Source organism: Tachypleus tridentatus, chromosome 1, assembly GCF_004210375.1.
Source record: "Tachypleus tridentatus isolate NWPU-2018 chromosome 1, ASM421037v1, whole genome shotgun sequence".
Taxonomy (NCBI): domain Eukaryota; kingdom Metazoa; phylum Arthropoda; class Merostomata; order Xiphosura; family Limulidae; genus Tachypleus; species Tachypleus tridentatus.
The window spans coordinates 117720156-117743717 of NC_134825.1; the positions used below are offsets into that span (position 1 = coordinate 117720156).

The 23562-nt window shown below is 29.9% G+C and overlaps 1 long non-coding RNA gene across 21 annotated transcripts; it reads right to left on the reverse strand.

The window, feature by feature from the left end:
* Nucleotides 1-492: 492 nt before the first annotated feature.
* On the reverse strand, nt 493-21900 carry LOC143222323 (uncharacterized). Of its 21 annotated transcripts, XR_013012162.1 has the most exons (9): nt 17635-17668; nt 15658-15760; nt 13806-13886; nt 11174-11295; nt 9144-9293; nt 8201-8374; nt 6975-7073; nt 1003-1044; nt 493-629 (listed from the first exon to the last, which is right to left on the reverse strand). It is a non-coding gene; the product is annotated as an uncharacterized LOC143222323 (long non-coding RNA). The 21 variants fall into 21 exon arrangements; XR_013012191.1 differs by lacking the exon at nt 6975-7073 and having other exon boundaries at nt 17635-17671; XR_013012166.1 differs by having other exon boundaries at nt 493-1044; nt 6975-7088; nt 17635-17671.
* Between the last annotated feature and the right edge of the window lie 1662 nt (nt 21901-23562).

The window sequence follows — 23562 nt, forward strand, 5'->3', positions numbered from 1 at the left end:
GTTTCACAGGTGAAGAAATCTCAGGAAATGTACCAGTAGTGTGTGTATTATTATAGATGTTTCACAGGTGAAGAAATCTCAGGAAATGCACCAGTAGTGTGTGTATTATTATAGATGTTTCCCAGGTGAAGAAATCTCAGGAAATGCACCAGTAGTGCATGTATTATTGAACTCAGTATATTTTTACATGAGCATGATAAAGGTTTAATATTACATTGATTTTAATAACTGTAAAGTTTGTACATAAATAAAATTAGTGCTGGTAGAATGTATTGTTTAATGAAGTATTTCTACAATGAGAAAGGAATTTTAATTAACAAAAAAATCACAAGATCTTGGGGTAAATGTGGTTATGAGCTCACAACAGATCTGTTACATTACACAAAATGGATATTGGGTAAAGTTGTTCTAGGAACTGCTGTCTGAAAATGTTAAGTCCTATTATAACAACTGTAATATAATGAAAACATCTCCAAACACACAAGTTAGATCATTATTTGTAATGTTATATTAACTTCCATACATTGTTGTTGTTAGAAACTTTAAAATGTCCGAGTAACAAGTTGTTCCTGTAACACAGAACACAACTGTTGCACTTGGTTCTCCACATCACATAAAACAACTGATGTCTGGAAACATAAAATTCATGTGTTTAGTTTAAAATATTTGTAAGTATAGTGAACACATTTTAACAATTTGTACTTAGAATTTATAAAACAAAATATACAATACACCCAACTGAAGATTCACATCATGAAATGTTTGGTTCAGATTTTAGCACAAAGCTACATGAATAGTTAGAAACTGAAAACCTACAGTAAAGATAACTGGTTAACAGTTCTACTGTGAACAATTCTGATCTAGACAAATGATAGATGTACTATTGTATTCACAGTTCTTCCACATAAAAACTGTCCCACGATAAAATAAAGTCATGCGAAATGTTAAAACTGTTCAGCGACTATCTCACTGTTATTAACACAGTTTGATCATTTTGCCTACCTGATTGTTTGTAATTAGTAGATACAGTAACTGATCCATTACCTGAAAGAAATAACCACATACAGGAGTGAAAACAAATAACAAAATAAAACTTCACTTTTTTACAGTTCAAGTATGAACGTCATCGTGTAAAATAAAGATTCTTTAAAATGTTTTTATCAACAATAGAGATGTTTATCACAAATAATCACTACATATTAGGAAAGGCTAATATTTCTTAACACAGCAAGTGTTGACTTTATGAGCTTTCATAAACAGATATACCATGACCAGACCAAATGTTCTTGTCACAACTAACCTACATGTACTGATGTTCAACCTAGTGACACAAAATGATTCACTTTAAAACCTTCAACACTAAAAGAAATACTTCTATATTTAACAATCATTCAAACAAAAGGAAGTCAACAACTGTTATAGAATGTTACTAATACATTCTTACAATAGTAACATAGATATACACTCTCTCCCATTCTGGAAGTACTAATAACCTAGCTGAATACATGTATATGAAAACAACAGCACATTTGAAACAAACTATATACTGTTAAAAAACACGTTCAGTGTATACCCAGTATTTACTTACTCAGTACAACTCAGAATTATTCTGTATCTGTGTGTATATTAACTCAAGTGGTGTACAGTGAAAACAACCCACACTACAAACTGTGTGTATATTAAAAGTAATGTGATGTACAATGAAAACAACCCACACTACAAACTGTGTATATTAAAAGTGATGTGGTGTACAGTGAAAACAATCCACACTACAAACTGTGTATTAAAAGTGATGTGGTGAACAGTGAAAACAACCCACACTACAAACTGTGTGTATATTAAAAATAATGTGGTGTACAGTGAAAACAACCCACACTACAAACTGTGTGTATATTAAAAGTGATGTGGTGTACAGTGAAAACAACCCACACTATAAACTGTGTGTATATTAAAAGTCATGTGGTGTACAGTTGAAACAACCCACACTACAAACTGTGTGTATATTAAAAGTGATGTGGTGTACAGTTGAAACAACCCACACTACAAACTGTGTGTATACTAAAAGTACTGTGGTGTACAGTGAAAACAACCCACACTACAAACTGTGTGTATATGAAAACAACCCACACTACAAACTGTGTGTATATGAAAACAACCCACACTACAAACTGTATATATTAAAAGTAATGTGGTGTACAGTGAAAACAACCCACACTACAAACTGTGTGTATATGAAAACAACCCACACTACAAACTGTGTGTATATTAAAAGTAATGTGATGTACAGTGAAAACAACCCACACTACAAACTGTATATATTAAAAGTAATGTGGTGTACAGTGAAAACAACCCACACTACAAACTGTGTGTATATTAAAAGTGATGTGGTGTACAGTGAAAACAACCCACACTACAAACTGTGTGTATATTAAAAGTACTGTGGTGTACAGTGAAAACAACCCACACTACAAACTGTGTGTATTAAAAGTAATGTGATGTACAGTGAAAACAACCCACACTACAAACTGTGTGTATATTAAAAGTGATGTGGTGTACAGTGAAAACAACCCACACTACAAACTGTGTATATTAAAAGTAATGTGGTGTACAGTGAAAACAACCCACACTACAAACTGTGTATATTAAAAGTAATGTGGTGTACAGTGAAAACAACCCACACTACAAACTGTGTGTATATTAAAAGTAATGTGGTGTACAGTGAAAACAACCCACACTACAAACTGTGTATATTAAAAGTACTGTGGTGTACAGTGAAAACAACCCACACTACAAACTGTGCATATATTAAAAGTGATGTGGTGTACAGTGAAAACAACCCACACTAAAAACTGTGTGCATATGAAAACAACCCACACTACAAACTGTGTGTATATTAAAAGTAATGTGGTGTACAGTGAAAACAACCCACACTACAAACTGTGTGTATATTAAAAGTGATAATTAGCAGTTCAAACAGTTCCATATTTACAGTGAAAGTTCTCCAGTGGATTCTTACTTTATATACCAAATTTCAAGACAGTCCATCATGAAACAAACAAGGTACAAAAGCTTCTATATCGTTGCACTGATCACAACAAAAATTTATTTGATAAAAACTTTGATAAACATTTTCAAATTTGATACACTAATATGTTAATAACCTACAATTAGATGTCAAATTTAGATCTAAATTTTTGGCAAGCCCCCAGATGAAAAAAAAAAAAAAAAAATGAGTTATTGGTCTGAAATTACACTGCACAACAAAGTTTTTGCTTCTTGAACACTGTTGGGTGTTCCTTATAGATTTTTGGCTACTGATAACAAAAATCACATCCAAATTTGCCCATGACGTACCATTTCATCAAAATCTTCAGTTTTGTTACAATGGAAAAACTATATCAGGACAACTGGAATCCGTCAATGTTTGTTGACCACTGTTGGACACTGCAACGTGATGCAACGGACATTGAATACAAACGAAAATCAGGAGCAAAACACTTTTAATTATGTTGAACTTAATAGTGTATTAGAAACATAAACACAATTAAATACGTTATTACCGGTAAACAGTTAACTGTCTATTTTCCAGAGTTCCTACGTGATGAAGCAAAACCAAAACTATATTTGTACATACCCACCAGGTACCTGTCACAATCAGCAAAAACTTTTCAAAAAAATTGTTGTGCAGTGTTACATTAGTTTCATCTAAAATTAAAAATGGCTTAAAGCCAGCTGGCTTAAAGAGTAAAACTACCACCATGTATTTAGAAGAATGTAGTTTGTTCTGTAAACTATAAGGCTAAGACTCATAATGCTGGCTATTATCAAGTGTTACCTTCTTACTTGTTGTGTATTGACAAAAACTGATGTCTAATATAAAACATCTCAAGTGTGGCAAACCGTGTAGCCAAAAGTGAACCAAGTACAAGACATACAATCAAACTTGGTGGCCGTACTGGTAGCTACACTTAAAGCAGTGATAATAATTCTACACTAACTATTCTTTCATCAGTTAGCTAGGTCATGTAATTTGTTTTACCCAATGTCATATCCAAGTTAAATAAAGTGACCTGGATAACTAATGAATGGATATTTTCTGTAAAGGTGGCGATTAGTTTGACCACAAGTTTCATTCTTTTAACTGACACAATCAGTCCTTTTATCATTCGTCACACATAAGATGTTTTTATTATATTACGGCTCTTCCTAATAACGCTATTACATTTATCTTTCAGTAAACTCATGTTATAGTGTAAAAACAAACAAATAAGGTCTCATGAAAACTAAACATTAATTTAAAAAATTCCAACAATAACAAATTATTTCTAAGTGTAAGATTACAACTGTTATGTTGATTCCAAATATACTACACAACAATCATACAGGAACACCTCCAATGATCACTATGTTAAACAGTCTCCTTATAACATTCTGAAGATATAAATAAGTACAAATCTGTCCAAGTCCACGTTGAGAGTAAAACAGAAAAGATTACATCAGCAGTGTAAGAGATCTCACATCAAGAATGTATCACATATCTGACAGTGACAGACCTATACAGTTATTTGACAGTGATAACAATATAAACAAACAAATCATTTTACCTAAAGTATACAATTAATTAACACTTTCACAATGAGTCAAAGGTAAACCGTGATGATGAGAAAACCCACTTGTAGAGAAAATTATACACATAAAAACGGCTGGTATGGGTAGAGAAAGCACTATGTAGAGGAGCGAACAACATTTCGACCTCATTCTAATAAATATAATCAAACATCTACGCACGCCCTCAACATTCTTACACTCAATTAAACAACCACCTTCAAACATGTGGTCAGCTATTGGTCAGTTACCTCTTTCTTTCTTTGTGAACCTGACTATGACCGAAGAAGGTCAAAACTTTGTTTGCTCCCATACATAGTGCTTTCTCTACCCATACCAGCTGTTTTTACATATATAAGGGTCAAAGGCCATGTCATTGTGTTTGCTGACTTTGTCAAATTTTTATTGAACTACTATTTTATGTCAAAAAGTTTGGAATCAAATTGTTAATCATAATTCAAATGTTAATACAGAATTAGATAATTTCTTAATTTAAAAGTAAATATTAAAAGAACACATCTAAATAGATGTTAGTGATGTCAAAATACAAAGTCTATAGTTTCATACAAATTATAAACTCAAATTACTAATATTAACAATCTAGGATATAAAATAAGTACCACATGTATCTTTTTAGTTTACTGTGGCTAATGTACTGAATTAAACACAATGGTACCATTCACTTCTTTGTATTTTTGGGAACAGCCCCTTAGATACATTTACTTCAATATATGACACATGAATAACCAATGGACAGCTTAGAATGTCCCTCAGAGGTTTTCTCAACCATTTCAAGAAGGTAGGTTGTGTCTTTTAGTCTGCTCAAAGGTTCACATTATTTTAAACCTAAATACGTATCAGTTACTTAGATTAATAAATGATGGTGGAATTCTATGGTATCAGTGTATTTATTTGTTTTTTTGGTTATTCAACTGTAAATATAAAACCTATGTCCAGCAGCAATAGAGTACAAAGGTCATAGTGAGAAGATATAATTGTTTGCTTCTTGTTACATATTCTAAGAATAATAAGTTTAATAACTTATTTCTAAATAGTAATAATTTATATACATATATATAATAACTGAAATTTGACTGTAAATAACAAAATACTTGTCCACTAAAACACAGGGAAGACCACAGATCGGTTTTATATTATTGTACACGTAACATGAGTTCACCACATCAATTCAAGTTATGTACTGTTACGTAGGCATGACCAATATAATAATATATATATATAATGTTACAAGACGTAAGCTACATAGACTAAACGTTTCTATTTTTGTGTCACAATATGTATTTCCTGAAATTTACATGGTGTTCGGAAAGTCACTGTGCACTTATATATTTATTAACAGACGTTTCAATACAGGAGGTAAATATGAATGACAATTATAAACAATGTTGAAAGTGACCCCCGTTGGCATCAATACAGGCCTGGATCCTTCTTATTTTGTTTCTAAACACTGCTATCAGTTGCTAGCTTGAAATACACTGAATAAAATATGATTACAAAACTGAACAGTAACTTTCCGAACACCCTGTATATGATGGTTACAAGGTTGATCAAATGACAGACCCCCCACATAGTGAGAGTATAGAAAATAACATAATATAGTCTTACTGGAGACAGTCATTTGAAATGTATTTAGATTTTAGAGATTATATAAATAATGTCTGAGAATTTCATGATGAAGAATAGTTTTTTAACCATTACATGAAATCACTCACACACAGACTAATGTAACAGACTATGTTCAAGAACATTACATGAAATCACTTGCACACAGACTAATGAAACAGACTATGTTCAAGAACACAACATGAAATCACTCGCACACAGACTAATGTAACAGACTTTATGTTCAAGAACACATGACATGAAATCACTTGCACACAGACTAATGTAACAGACTATGTTCAAGTACACATTTTTAGTAAAAAATATTTCATTAACAATCTGATTGTGTACAATGTTATTAAAGTGCAAATACTTAGTGTGCAAATGTGTAGATGAACTGGTGTATATTACATGGATCCCATTGTGAAAGGGTTAGTAATGAAACTTAATTAACTATTTAATATCTGTAAAACCTTCACAGTACTGTATTTAGTACTATACAAAAGACTTTAGAACAATAAACCATTGTTACTGTTGGCTTAGAATTACAAATGGCTGTTTGGGTGGATTTTATTTTTCTTGTAAACCTAACATGTTTGTTTTTTTGGTATTTACTAATAAAGATTTTAAAATGTTTCTTAAAGTGAAACTTGTTTAAAGTGGTTTTTGGTCAAGCATTCTATTAGTGTTTTGTCCAAGTCCTGGTCAATCCCTGCTATGAACCTTTATCTTCACAAAGAACTTACCATTTCCCATTTCTTGAATATTCAAATTTGATCTTTAGTTTTGTGCAGGTCTTGGTTCAAACTTTGATATTGTGTCACATCAAATAATCTGATTGCTTCCTAATAAAAACAAAGCTTTGAAAGTAATGGTAAAGAAAGTTTAAACCTGATGGGTTAGAGAAATAATCACTATACAACTTACTAATAAGTAGGCTTAAGAACATTTTAATATTTGTGTAAACCTCCATTTTACTAACAAAGTATGTGTGTGTTAAATTATATCTACCTGAAAGTTACAGAAATTGTCTTCAACGAGAAGACATCAGATAACAAGGTAAACCTATACAGTTTATAGATGGATTGAATGAGTAAGAAACATACAATGTTTAAAGTAGGTTTTGTTATCACGCTAAAGTAGTTTACTAGACACAGAAATATACATACAATACAAAACAAAGAAGTCTCATGACAAGAGATTGTTTACTAACAAAATGTGTGTTCTTTGTTTTTGATACGTACATTATAGCTGGGTTGTAATGTTTCATTTTGTTGTAAATTATATTCCAAAATAAAACTGACATCAAATAAGGTATGTTTACTGTTAGTGAGTACAACAGTAATTATAGAATATTGTGATGATTCTATTATATTTAATGAATGTTGTTGTTAACATGTTCAAAATATGATAATAAAACAGTTCATCTGTTTAATTATTTGTAATCATGGTTAGAGTAAAATATCATCCTTATCATGAAACGTTAAACATGTTTTCATCGATATGTTTACTTGGTTTATATAACATTGTATTACCACACAATATTTGTAAAACAAACTAAGACAAGCGTGTGATGGTATTAAGTTAATATTAGTGATTTGCTAACCAAGTAGAAAATATTCATTGAACTAGTGTGAAAATAAGTTGTACAAACTGTGACTTTCAGAAGAGGTTTATCATATGAAATCATGAGTTATTAGAAACAAAAATCATTATAAAAACAACAAATCTTTTAAAATAAGGAAACTAATAGTACATTAGAATAATGTAGTGTTTGAAAACAAGACACTTTTTATTGTTACCTGTACAAGTTGTAGGGAACATTGTATACCAATTGATTATTAAGTCCATCTATTAAACTATTAACACATATCATTAACTGTACAACACTTATGATCTGGTATAATTTAAATTGTATTAACTTAATGTCATCACAAGATACATTTTTTCTGTTGTTCCTACGTATGTTTACCTGAAGTTCATTCATCTGTTACAATTCTTTTCCCACGTTCCTGTTCAGTGTGAACAGTACCAGTTATAGACTTTGTTACAAATAACCAATACCAGGTGGAACATGTGTAAACTGTCAAGTACTTCCATACACACTTGATTATGGAAGAGGTTACTTTAACAGTTTGTCCAACATCTGAAACCAACAATATAATGAACAATCAATAGTTATTATTTATATCACATCTGTATGTACGTAGATTGAGATTTTAATACACAGAAAACCTTTTGTTACAAACTACATAAGGAGAAATTTTGTAAGTTAGTTGAAGAAATGTTACAAACTTACACACAACATTTGTATAAAACATTGAATGACATCTCAAAGGTTTAGAATATGTCATTAAATGTGTTGAAATGTTCAAATAAACATCTAGTCCTTATGAACAAGTAATCATTTGTACAAGTCCTGATGAAGCTGTAATAACAAAATATTGACTGAAAACAAAAACTATTGTAGAGGTTGTTTTCCCGAACATTACGGATTAAAATGTTTAAATAACTTAAGTATACTGTCCTATCAACTGTTAAACTAACAAAATAAACTTACATCTGTTATAAGAAACATAAACCATGTCACATTATCTCAGTATAGCAGTTTGAAAATAAGGTTGACATTTACATTCGGGTTAAAACTGTTAAACTTTAGAGTTGGTAAAAACATTGTTACAAAACTTAAAAAGGTATTTTAACACTTTAAACAAATTCTGATGAAGTATGTTTGTTCTAAATATTTTAACAGGTTTATTTAACCAGGGTTTTATCAAACTGTTTAAACTTCAAAGTTATTATAACAGCTTACACTATCCTGAGTAAAATACATATCCAGGTTTACACTGGTACATTGAGTTTCCTAAGTTATCCACGTAATTCAACATAAATCAAACAAAACCAACTCAACTTACAAGTACTGCATGTAACAAGCTGATTAGTGAGTCTTATCCTGAATGTCTCCTTTGGTGAAACATGTTGTCCAATAAGGATGACACTGTCCATCTTGGACAGTCTGACAAGATGGAGAAGACAGACTGTTCTACTGTTACTGAACAGAACACCTAAGGTAGACAATAAACACTTATAAAGACACGAACAACAGTTACTGTATAATGTTTTGTTCAACTGATTTTCTATTAACCTTGAACTAAGTTCTAAGTCATTAAAAGATAACGATTCTTACACTGTAGTGTTGATTGTGTTCTCAATACAGGTAAGAACATTACAGAACATACAAAACCAACACATTTCAACTCATCACAATTGACAATAAGAAACATCTATTCAACACAAGCACACACACAGTTCATGGTACCTTTTTACACTGTACCAATTAACAAGTTTTAATAAAAGGACCACAAGTGTCATGAGGTTCTCATGTTCACGTTAAGAACTGTTCACTTACTGCAAATGTATAAACAGTTCTGTGTCTATCCACATATGGCTATAAGATGGTTTTTTTCATAACATTCTTGTTAAGAACTGTTCACTTACTACAACTATATAAACAGTTCTGTGTCTATCCACATATGGCTATAAGATGTTTTTTTTCATAACATTCTTGTTAAGAACTGTTCACTTACTACAACTATATACAGTTCTGTGTCTATCCACATATGGCTATAAGATGTTTTTTTTTCATAACATTCTTGTTAAGAACTGTTCACTTACTATAACTACATAAACAGTTCTGTGTCTATCCACATATGGCTATAAGATGGTTTTTTTCATAACGTTCTTGTTAAGAACTGTTCACTTACTACAACTATATAAACAGTTCTGTGTCTCCACATATGGCTATAAGATGTTTTTTTTTCATAACGTTCTTGTTAAGAACTGTTCACTTACTACAACTATATAAACAGTTCTGTGTCTATCCACATATGGCTATAAGATGTTTTTTTTCATAACATTCTTGTTAAGAACTGTTCACTTACTACAACTATATAAACAGTTCTGTGTCTATCCACATATGGCTATAAGATGGTTTTTTTCATAACGTTCTTGTTAAGAACTGTTCACTTACTACAACTATATAAACAGTTCTGTGTCTATCCACATATGGCTATAAGATGTTTTTTTTTCATAACATTCTTGTTAAGAACTGTTCACTTACTATAACTACATAAACAGTTCTGTGTCTATCCACATATGGCTATAAGATGGTTTTTTTCATAACTCCTGCTATCATAAAGAATAGAACTTTCTTCAAGCCATTCATATGATTTTTAACGTTTTCTGAAATGTACTTGAATATATAGAAATCTCTCTTCTACCAACTATATGAATATCCACATAGGTTGTGTTTAGCATGTCAGACCCCACAGTGAACACTTTGGGTTGTGATATTGTTTGTGATCTAACAGTTAATGTCCACAAGTTTGTAAATAATGAAACGTTAGCATTTCAAACCAAATATCTTTACACTTTAAGACCTGAAGTAAAAACTATAATAACTGTAAAATAACTGATCCACATAACTTAAGGTTTTAAATTTATTTTCAGAGTACAACTGATATACAGTATTTACTGAAATAAAAAACAAACAAACCAACAATAAGTAGAACTCACCAGTATTATATTAAACATGATAAACATATTTCTTGGTAATGTAAGAAACAAAGTCCCTGAAGTTAAGACATTACTTTATGAAACTAACTCAGAAGGCAAAAACATCCATTATTGACTAACTAATATATGTTATAATTCAACTGAAAACAATCAGCTACATTATAAAAATATTCATGTATTTACCAGCTTTTAAAAATAAAACTATCAGTGAAAATGGAGAGGACAGGTGCAAAAAACTTTACTAGTTTATATAAAACAAACAGTCAAAAATAAAGTTTGTGAAGAAAAGGTGAAGACATTATGAAATTTTTCTGTAAACCTAACATTTTGAATAGTTATACCATGAAATTAAAACTTCAATATTCATCACCATTTTATAAATGTGGACATTAGCACTGGTCTGCTAGCCCTTTGAACCTTGGTCTGTTATTTCTTTAAACACGTTTTTCTTGGGAAGTTCTTCCGAGTCAAATCCAACACAGAAGTTTCCATCTATAGCACACATGACAAGAACATCTTTACTCGAGAAAGAAGGAAAAATATCTAAGAGAAAAACTATAGTAAGAAACACACAATACTTGTATAAACCTAACTACATATAATCTAACACAGATCTATACTGTAAAACACAACAGACTACAAGTTCACTCTGCATTCAGTGGGTTTATTATTTGTTCACTTCTAACACAAGTTAAAACAAACACTTACAATACAAATGTATTCCATAATAGTAAGTCAATAGCTTTGTACAAATTATGAACTCAAATTACCAGTATTATCATGCTAGAATATAAGAACCACATATCCTTTTTATTTTGCTGAGATATGAGTTATGTACCAAATCAAACAATGTCACCTTTTTCTATTTTTGTAAATAAGCCCTTACGTACACTTCAATATATGACATGTGAATAACCAATCAACAGCGTAGAATGTCCCTAGTGGTTTTGTCAGCCATTTTAATTTCTGTAAAGGCTACCATGTTTTTTCAAACAAAGATTTTAAGAAGGTAAATTTGGTCTTTAGTCTGCTCAAAGTTTCATATTTTTTAAAACCTAAATACATCTCAGTCACTAAGCTTTATAAAGTACAGTAGAATTATATGTTATCAGTGTAGTTATGACATTTTGGTTATTCAATTGTAAATATACAACATAAAATAAATGTCTGATATCCTCCACTTGTGAAATTTTAAAAGGCTTAGCAAACGTCCAGCTGCAACAAAGTTCAAAGCAAGAGATATTTTTTTAAATTTTCCTGATAATAATAATCTATATACATGTAAACGTATAACTGTGACCACATATTATATAATGCTTGTCAACTAAAACAGGTCAGTTTTATATTATTGGATACATTAGTGCACATCAATACAAGTTATGCAATGTTAGCTAAGTCAGTATAACAGTAAATATATAATGTTATGAGACTTAAGCTACTTAAGACTAAACATTTGTATTTTTGTTATATGTAATCATTCTAGATGAAAAAAAAAATATATATTTCCTAATTTTTTTACGATGGTTACAAGGTTGGTCAAATGACAGACTCCACAAAGAGTATAGTAAATAACAAAATATAGTCTTACTCTAAACAAATGTTTGAAATGTATTTAGGTTATAGAGATTACACAAATATTTAAGATTTTTTGGGGTGAAGAATAGTTTGTTTGTTTTTTTAAATAATATGAAATCACTTTTCACTTGGATTAGCAATGATACAGACTCAATATTTCTCAAACAAATCTTTTATCAAAATAATTCACTTAAAAATCTGATTTTTGGCATACAAACTACTTGTAATCTTCACTAAAAGTCTATCAAATTTTGCTGTATCAAAAGTTACAGTGCAAATACTTAATGTTTGTATAGACAAACTTTTGTATGTTATACCAAGTCCATCACAAAATGGTTAATCATGAACAAACATCTCATTCAAATCAATAAAAATGTACCAGAACAAAAAATGTAGGACAAACAGGATTTTAGTTTGATAAAACAAAAATAATGTAAACAAATCTATTGAAATTATAACGTAATTGTATAGATTACTGATAGGACCAGGGTCAGAGCTACTTACTTCAGGAAGGACATTTTTATAAAAGGTACAAAGGAAGGGCCACTAGAATGGTATCTAGAAATGGATAGTTACGTGAAGACATACAAATCTCCACCCTCACTGTCTCTCAACAGAGTATGAGTGAATTTGAATGTTGTATTTAAGAGTATTAAGGAAACTTATAAGTTTGATGCAATCTTTTTTTGTATATTATTTTGACAATTGTAAGCCTATGGGACACAAATACAAGTATTGTCAAAATATGAGTCATCTTCAGCTATGACAGCTCTACTCTTCTAAAACGATATTTGATCTTTGAAGTGGGTTACCCTCAGATGTAGTTAATGCAGTTCATTTAAGTTTAACTGTCTTGCTACAACCTAGGTCAATAAGACTGACTCTGTAACCCCAAATTGATCTTATAGTTTCCATACTATAACTAATATGTTTTATGAACTTTCTTAAAAATGTTTTTGAAGCTTTGAGTAATAATTAAATGTAATTTGTAGACAAAATGTGAATTTTTTAATGAAATATTTTCACTAAAAGTTTCTCCATGAATATATTGAGTGAAACTGTTGACTTCTCCAAATGCAAATCATGTTAAAATTAAAAATACTTTTCCTCATTTGAAAAATTTCATTTACATTATCTAAACTCTCCTGAATAAATATTATAAGAGATTAGTCAAGTTCACTAGCTTTATAACCTCCAAAATAAATTCTGAAATAACCTCAAATAACACAAAATGTCATTTACCTTCAATATGATAACAGTATAGACCTGTTAAAACTTGCACTTTATTGTCCTTTGAATTAATCTGCCATAAAATAATCACAAGATGAACTTGGAGCTCAAGTTACATGATGTACAGACTATTTGCAAGAATTATACATTTAACAATAACAAATAATACACATACAAACATGAAATACGGTACTCACCAGGGTTTTTGCTGTCAACTGGTGCTCACACTACTACTACATTTTTATACTGATATGACCACACTGAATATTTCTTGTCATCTAAATAATGTACAAAAGAAAACAGATTAATAACAAACAAAAAGTAGACAATGCCACATAATTATCACAATTTTTCTAAATTTCTAAAAATACAACAAGACTTGTTAAACATTCATTTAATCTCTTCAATGTCCTTCTCATTGGGATTATTAGCTACATTTTTATGTTATATTTGTAAACCATGGTTAGAAAATAGTTTCAGTTTTGAATGTAACTCACAAAAAAGTAAAACCTTGTGACATACAAATGTATGTGACAAAAGCTGGGGCTTGATAAATATTAGAATGATAAGGGCTAGCTTGAGTTTTTTAATGTTTAATTTTGTAGATAGGATGCCCTTGATGAAATAAAAGGCCCACTGTTGTTTGTAAAATACAATACATTTTGGGACTTATTCATATACTTTTCAAGCTTTTTCTTAAACCTGCTTAAATTACTGTCTATGTAACATCTGAAGGCAACCCATTCCAAAAGGTCAACCCACCCTGCTATAGTCCAACTGTTCTCACTGTTAAATATGAAAGTCATTATTCATCAACACCATGAATTATCTTTATAACATTAAACATTTCAATCAGTTCTCCCTAGTTCTTCTTATTTCAAGAGAGAAACGTTTGAGAGATTTTAACCTCTCTTTATATGACAACCCCTCCACCCCAGACACCTTTCCCTGAACCTTTTCAATTTAACGTCTTTCTTAAGGTGAAGGACTCAAGACTAAACACAGTATTCCAAATGTGATCTGACCAGTGGCCTGTATAATGATGACATTATAACCTATTTAGACTTGTATTCAATATTTCTGTAAATACAACCCAGAATTCTATTTGCCCTACCATTAACATCATCACTCAACTTGGATGGGTTTAGAGACTGATCATTCATTACACCAAGATCCCTTCACTTCATAACACTGTTAATGTTATTCACATCCAAATTATAATTATGATAACCCACATACACTACCTTACATTGTAATTAAACTACCTTTATTGTAATTAAAATCCATCTGTTATTTATTTGTCCAACTCACTAAATGATCTAAATCATTTTGTAAACTAGCAGAATCTTTTTCATAGCCAGTAACACTCAGGACCTTAATTTAATCCAGAAATTTACATAAACCCATCTTTGTCATTGATGTAAATCACAAAAAGAACAAAGGTCCTAAACCTGAGCCCTGAGGTACCCCACATGTAATATTAATCCAGTTTGACTGAACTCCATCTGTAAACACTGTTTTCTTCCATACAGCCACTTTTCTAATTCATTAACTTATTCCCCACACTTACAACGTTTTTCTCAAGCCTTTTATATCAACTACTTTCTGAAAATCCAGATACATTAAACCCTTAGTCTCCACTACATAAGCAGTAACCTTTTCAAATGATGTTAAAATAAATATCTTTTCTGATGTCCTAATTTAATGTTTAACCATCTTTCTTTATCTTCTATAATATTCTAAATCTACTGTCACACCAATAATTTAAATGTATTAAACTTTATCTCTTGAACTCTGTGGTTTCTTTACTTAACCATTTTCTTTCTGTAAGGAACAAGTTTATCTTAAACATTTATCTTTAAACAGTTCCCACATCTGATCCGTGTCTCTAAGTAACTCAGTTAAATCCACAACAGGTAATTCTTATCACATCCGTTTAACATTTGTAACCAAACCATCATCATTTCTTATCTCTGAATACAGCAAATCACTGAACCTAATACAACAGTGATCACCTGTTAATAATTTCTATATTTAAAGTAGTATTACTTTTAGTAGGTTCCTTGAGTAACAGGTGAAGAAAACCATATTGAACTGTTTCCAGAACACATTTGTCCCTCATGGTTTGATTAGTATTTTCCAATCTTTATGTCTGAAATTAAAATAACCCATAATTATGGTTTCATTAATAACTGAAATCTTAATGTTACTGTAAGGTTTCTCATTAACTTCATCAGTATTATTTGGTCACCTGTAACAAATTTCCACTTAAAGCCTTTTCCCTTTATATCCATTAAAAGAAACCCAAATGGTTTCAAACTCCTTGCTGTTAACACAAATATCAACTCCAACAGAATCTCACTTTTTACATATAAAACCACTCCCCCTCCATATTTAGTATTATATCCCTATTAAATAGTCTATTACACTTATTTCATAGGAATTTCTATTATCAAAATAATCTATGTTTTAGTTATTATATCACAATCTTCTACTGTTATCAGTGTTCTAAAGTGATCTGTTTTATTACATGCAGCATTACAACAGTAACAACTAAGCCTATTCTTATAACTACTTCTATACTCATTTCATATGGTAATATTTTTATTTTTACAGTAAGTTTTCTTGACCCTCACAACTGTCTACTTCTATTTTAAAACTTCCCTTACAGCAGAGTTAACAGCCTAAGGAAACAAGTGAACTTTTATCCTATATGAATGTACATCATCCATTCCAAAAAACTCCAACCAGCCTATCTCCTCATCTTTACATAGTAACCTAATCCTGGTATTTAGCTCTACTTGTAAATTTATCCTAACAGGTAACTCTGGGAATTATCCCTGACAATATAAACTTATGGTCTTTTATTTCAAATGTCTTTATCAACCCCAGTACTTATTAATTAGCTCTTCTAACTTACCTTTTCCTACATCATTAGCCCCTACATGCCCCTCTGATGTTATATGTTTTTACCCCTAAAAAGCACCAGTGCACAATGATCAATTCCTTATACTAGAAATTAATATTATATTGAAAGGTAAATGTTTACAACTGTACTATAATTATAACAGTTTTCATCAATATTAAAACACTAATCACTAGGTAGTAACCCACTACAGAAACTGGAAGTTTAAACTTAAGGGTTACTACTTAATCTTACTGAAAATATAAAATATTATGAGATTTCATGAAACTAATTACCACCTTTTACAGAGAGAACAACAACTAAAGTTCATTAATCTCTTTCAAAATCTTCAAATGTTTCTGTTGACATCTTAGATTTGATACTATTAACATACTTTTGTTTTTCATGTCTGTTAATGAGATAGTTTTTCTGTTTTGACTGCACCTAAAGAGTGAAAGAGAGTAGTGAAAAAATATACACATTCCATTATACCTCTATGTGTATATTACTACAAATCAACCTAAAACCAATCACTTCTTTTCTCTGAAATGTGACTATTCAAATTAACTTCTAATAACAGCAAGCTACCTAATTATAGGTAATTTATTCTTAAATTATTACTTATAAAGATTAAATAGAATGAATTATTCATCTGTTGGGTAACATTGTTGTTACTGTTAACAACTTCAAAGCCTTAAACCTAATATATCACGAGGTTTGACAAACTTAGATGTTAGTCCTAAGTCGATATTCTAAACTGTCATTATCAGTGCAAAGTAGCCTGTAATAAAAGATAAAATAATACGATTAATACAACTACATACTTTACATATTCTAACCAATGCTGTTAATGTAAGTAACATAAAATAAATAATAAGGTATTGTACTGACAAGAGTTCCTTAATGAAACTACAAATTACAATACATAACCCTTTTATTTCATCATTCGAAGTTAGTTACGATCACTTTCAAAGTGTAAAATATAAACAGTATATGCCTAATCGCTTCACCAGTTTAAATAAAAACAAACAATTATCCGTTATTAAAAACTAAATAAATTAAATTGTAATAAACTATTTATAAATAATATCAAACAATTTTTGACAACTATTATAACGTACTCCCAAATCCTCATAATTACACTTCAACCTCTAGCGCCACACGTATACTACTAACTTATGTTCATATGTAAAATAAAATTAATTTGTATATTCTTTTATTTTTCAAACCTGTATGTGTGTGTGTGTGTCCTTTCTAATAAAAAAAAAGCCTCATCGGGCTATATGCTGAGCCCACCGAGGGTATTTTAAAAACTACAGTTAAATATTATAGTTTGAAACAAAATAAAATTTGTTTTAAACTACCTTTTCATATACTAATAGAGTTATGACATAATTGTTATTTAACATCACTTTCATTAAATAATTACTAAATATAAAATAATCTGGAACAAATATAAGCAAGTGATAATTTTAGTATTCTTGTTAAACTTCAATTATAATTCAGGAAAAATACTAAAAACCGAAACTGCACAGTTAATATTTGACAGTAAAAGGTTTGTCTGATATAACTCCTTGGTGAATCTCCCATAAGTTTGAAGGCTTACAACACTGGAATTCGTGGCAAGATACCCGTCAGGGATAAAGCCTACACTAAATTTTACACTTCATAACTAAAAGTATATTGTTCGGCATGGTCTTGCACAATAAAGTGAGTTTTTAATAACAGTGCAAGAGAGTTAGAAAACTATGCAAAAAACCTACAGATTGTAAATTCGGCACAGTTACTTTCGCTGTACTGTTTACTTTTTACTTCTAATGTAATACCAATTTAAATTTAACTTCAAATGAAATAACTGGTCTCGAAAACAAATTGGTATACATTGGGACTTAAATGAAAATTATTGTGAATAAATGTTGACTATCCTTTACAAGCGTATTAAAACAAATATTTTTAAGTTTTGTTCATATACATACTAAGAAACAATAGCATAAATTACAATTTGGGCAGGATATTAGTATTTTTTGTTAACCTGAAGATGAACTAAGAAGGTCGAAACGTTGTTCTCTGCTTTATTAGTAAAAGTGTTAATACCCATACCAGCCATTCTGAGATACATTTTACTTCAAGTAAGTCTCTCGTCATCAAGAATTTATCAAAAGTACTTTGAGTAAATGCAAAATATTGTTTCAAAAATTGGCACTGTGAAGGTTATTTCGCTTCTAAACAGTTTCAATAAAAATATTTTCTATACTATTGTCATCTACTGTCCAAAATATAAATTATTTTGTGAAACCAAGTAAGTTTATGTTGCTATCTATCGATAAAACAAACTAACTGTAATTAAATGAATCGGGATTCTAAACGAAAAACTATTTTGTGAGACCATTTAAGCCTTTACTGCCATCTTTTGAGCAAACACGTAACTGTAATGAAAATGGATAGCATTTAACACCGTCTGTTACCGTAAATATTAACTATTTTATATGTGATTTTTTTTTTAGTTTTTTTTTAATTGTATTTATTTAAATAAACATTGTGCAATAAAAGACAAGTTGTAATTAAATTATTATTCAAAGTTATAAACTACTAAGAATTCTTTAATACAGAGTAATATTCACAATTATTTTTCAAAAATATTTGAATATTTTACTATACGTTGACTATAAACGTTGCCAATTCTAACATAGCTTAAGATTAAAACATTTCAAAATTGTGATAACAGGCAGCACTACAAAATAATCGACTTAATTTGCACTTAATAGCAAAATGTAATAAAAATTAATTTTATATCACTGGATCATGCCACAAACAATTGTAATTGACTAAAACTGTTATGAAAATCTTCTTACACAATAATTTTATATTGCGATTATTTGTTATAAATGAACTGAAACTGAACTATATAATTATGTATTAAACATTTAAATAATACATGATAAAGAAACCAATAATCCTATTGACTGGAAATAATAAACATTTTTTTAACCTACAATAGAAAACCCCTCTAATCTTTTTGTGCTTCTGAAATGTAGTTCCGATTGAAGAAAAAGAAACATATTTTCTTTAAATATAAGAAATAGAAACTACATTAAAATACTTTAAGGACAGAAATACGACCTAATCTTTCGATAGCTACTTTCGTCATATAATTACAAAATATAAAAATAATCAGTATAAAATATTAGCTCAATACACAGTTTTATTACTTTTATTAAGTTACAATAATGATTTTGGAAAAATATTGAAAACCAAAACTGAAGGTGTTAACCGATATGTTCCTCTGTTGGCTTAACTGTATATCTGAAAGTTTATTATCGTTAAAAAACAAACAAACGAGTCTTAGCATCAGTGATGAGCAAACATACCGACCTCAAGCTTTGCACTGCACAACAAACAATTTATATGTTCGATGTGGAATTTCACAAATAAAAAGTTTTAATATAATTACAAGAGAGTTAAAAATTAATAATATTGCAATTTATCTGTTATATCAAAAACTGTAAAAATTTTCGTCATTGTTAAATTTATTAATTACTTGCAATGAATTACAATTTTAAATTAATTGTAACTGAAACAGGTGACATCGCAAACTAAGTTTGTATACAATGAAACTTAAATAAAAATTAATTTTCGATGAAAGTTGATACTTCATTATCAGATTAATAAAATAAATATTTACAGCTTTGTTAAAATATTATGAAAAAAACAAAATAATTACGAATTAAGTCTGAATATTAGTATTTATGAAAATTATTTTAATAAATGTACCACTATTTTAAATAAATACAAAATAATTCCACAGAATGTAATACAATTTCAGTTGTTACTCAAATCTATGTTTTACTATCAGCGTAAAAAAATAAATGTTTAACATTTTGTTTTTATATTACTCGGAAAATATTCAGAGTTGTGGGTTAAAATTGTTGTTAGTACTAGTAGTTACCAAAAGTCTCTTAAATGTAAATACATATTTAAGTATATTTGAAATAAATGCAAAATAATTCTATGCATTTAGAATTTGAAAAGTATATTAAATAAATAAACAACATGATTACAAAGAGTTAGCGTAGTTTCGGTTACTCAACATCCAAACAACTGAAATACAATTACTTTAGGTCTTTTTGTTTCTATTATGCAGTGAACCCTCTGTTCTATAAAATCGAATCAGCATATACCGCCATCTATTATCCATTAAACTAGCTTTATCATGTTATTGGTTATTATTATTTCAGACAGTGACACTAGATGGCGAATCATTCTCCTTTTTATATATGCAAAAGGCTCGTTTCACGTTTTCTCAACCCAAACGAGCCGTTTTTGCATATATATTTCTATACAAGTGGGTTTTCTCGACATCACTGATCATTCTCCTTTTTTATTTTATTTATTCACTTCGGTAGACATGTACAAGAAAACTGTTAAATAGGAAAACTGCTGTAAAAATATTATTCAAAAACTGTTACATGGATATTTATAGAATGTTCACCACCTGTGTTCCCACAAACGGAACTATTTTATTAAATTCAATGTTTTGAAATTACATTATTTCCAAATTGAAATAATAGATATGAACAAATTAGAAATTAGCTCACGAGCTTGAAGTGTATGGAAATTTTTCGAATTCTGGAATGGAAGCTTTAAGTAAACTATGAATTTTGTTAAAACACCAAAATATATCATATGTATCTTACATAAATATACAAGGTTTAATGTACATAAATTGTGTTAACGTAAATAAAAATCGTAACGAAGTTTACCCATTAAAATTATAATACTAATTATCATCGTTATCACAGGTAACCACTTAAATGTAAAACAACTTATTATAAAGAAAACTGAAATACCTTGTGCTGAAGGCCGAATTAAGAGTTTTATCGGTCCTAGGCTTTTCAACTTATAGAGACAGAACCTATACGACCTATAGTCATAGTTCGAGGTTCCCTAACTAGTGTGAGATCCTTGGCTTCACTCCGGTAAACCCATGCTTTAATCCGGGGTTCCTTGTACTTATTATAATTTATAAAATTCATTGTTCCTCCGAAATATTTGCACCAGCAATTAACAATATAAATAACATCTATATTCTAGAATCTAGACCATTACTAGGCTTCTCATACACCAACTGGTCTAATAACTCATGGTACTATGCGATAGCTATCGTCAGCACTGGATATAGCAGGTATAGTGTGGTTAGAAATGTACTGAGAAAAGAAACTAAACAAAAAATATAGATATTTAAAGAAGACCAGATTCCAACACAACGTTAATAAAAGAGGGATATGGCAGCATGTCTATATTTTAAGAAATAAATATTTAAACTTAAATATTCTCTAAAATTTGTAACAAAAGCTGAAACATACTCACACCTTAAACGGCAGCCATCATCAACTGATGCTGCCACCTACAACATTCCCACTGTTTAAGGGTTAAACAAGAATAAATAGGTAAAAAGAGGTTAATAAATAATCACGCATATCCTAAAATTCCTGAATCTATGCTAGGTTATTGTAGGACTAACGGACGTTTAAAACACACCACTTATTTATTATAATCTCCAATACTATATTAGGCCTTCACTTAACGATTACAAAATTTCGCCAAATTTCCTCATTATAAGTAGAATTTCTTGAAAGTGGTATCATTCTATTTTAAGTAGTGAAACAAAATATTTATTGGGTGTTACATCTTGTGTAATTGTTTTGTTTGTTTATAACACGCTGTCGTTATGAGAACATAACTTTAATTGTACTATTCCTTTGTAAGAAGCAGTCCGAGTTTTCCTATTTTTTATTGGCCAAGTTATTTACATCAGCTTTTCACTCCTGTCTCTACTTGTACCAGCAACAGAACTTATATTATAAATGTGACCATCTGTACAATAAAGATTCGCTGTTGTTACACAGTTACTTTTTTAAGATTCATTTACTCCAGCATTTGAAATACTTAAAGTCTGCCAGGCATAGCCAGGTGGGTTAAGGCATTGGACTCCTAATCTGAGGGTCGTGGGTTCGAAGTTTCTTCGCACCAAACATGCTCGCCCTTTTAGCCGTAGGGGCATTATAATGTGACGGTCAATCCCACTATTTGTTGGTAAAAGAGTAGTCCAAGAGTTGACGGCGGTTGGTGATTAATAGCTGCCTTCCCTCTTGTTTTACACTACTAAATTAGGGACGGCTAGCGCAGATAGCCTTCGCGTAGTCTTGCGCGAAATTCAAAAAACAAACAAACTTGAAGCCTACTAAAATTACCTTCAACCTCCTGCTTTTCCTGATTCATTTCTTGGCTGCCTTTACTGTTTATGATATTCTTTATCGTAATTACAACATTGTTTCACAATATTACATACCAAGATTGTTAATATTTGTATAACACAATATTGTTTCATAATATTACATGCCAAGATTGTTAATATTTGTATAACACAACATTGTTTCATAATATTACATACCAAGATTGTTAATATTTGTATAACACAATATTGTTTCATAATATTACATACCAAGATTGTTAATATTTGTATAACACAACATTGTTTTATAATATTACATACCAAGATTGTTAATATTTGTATAACACAACATTGTTTCATAATATTACATACCAAGATTGTTTTATAGTTTTACAATAAAACGGTTCTCATTTTTATAATTACAATAGGGTTAAAGAACAACAAAAACGTGAAAATAAGAAACATTTATTAGACGTTTCAAATTCGATCATCAGAAAACTAGAGTCATCCAACAAACAAACAATATTTGTAATTATAACAGAAATATGAAAAATATACCAAGTAAACGATTTTAATATACAAATTATAACATAAGAAAAGCAAAAACGTGGCACAGATGAAATAGTTAGATTAAAACAAGTTTAAATCTAATGAAAACTGTTTATTACTTGCTGATGGGAGCAGAGTTTTTATGTATAATGTTTCTTTTATAAGAAGTTTGGATATTAATATACTTTTAAAATTCGAGAGATAAATTAGATGTTTTGCTTATATTTTGTGCCAACAGATAGCGGAGTAGGCATAGTAGCTGTAGAAG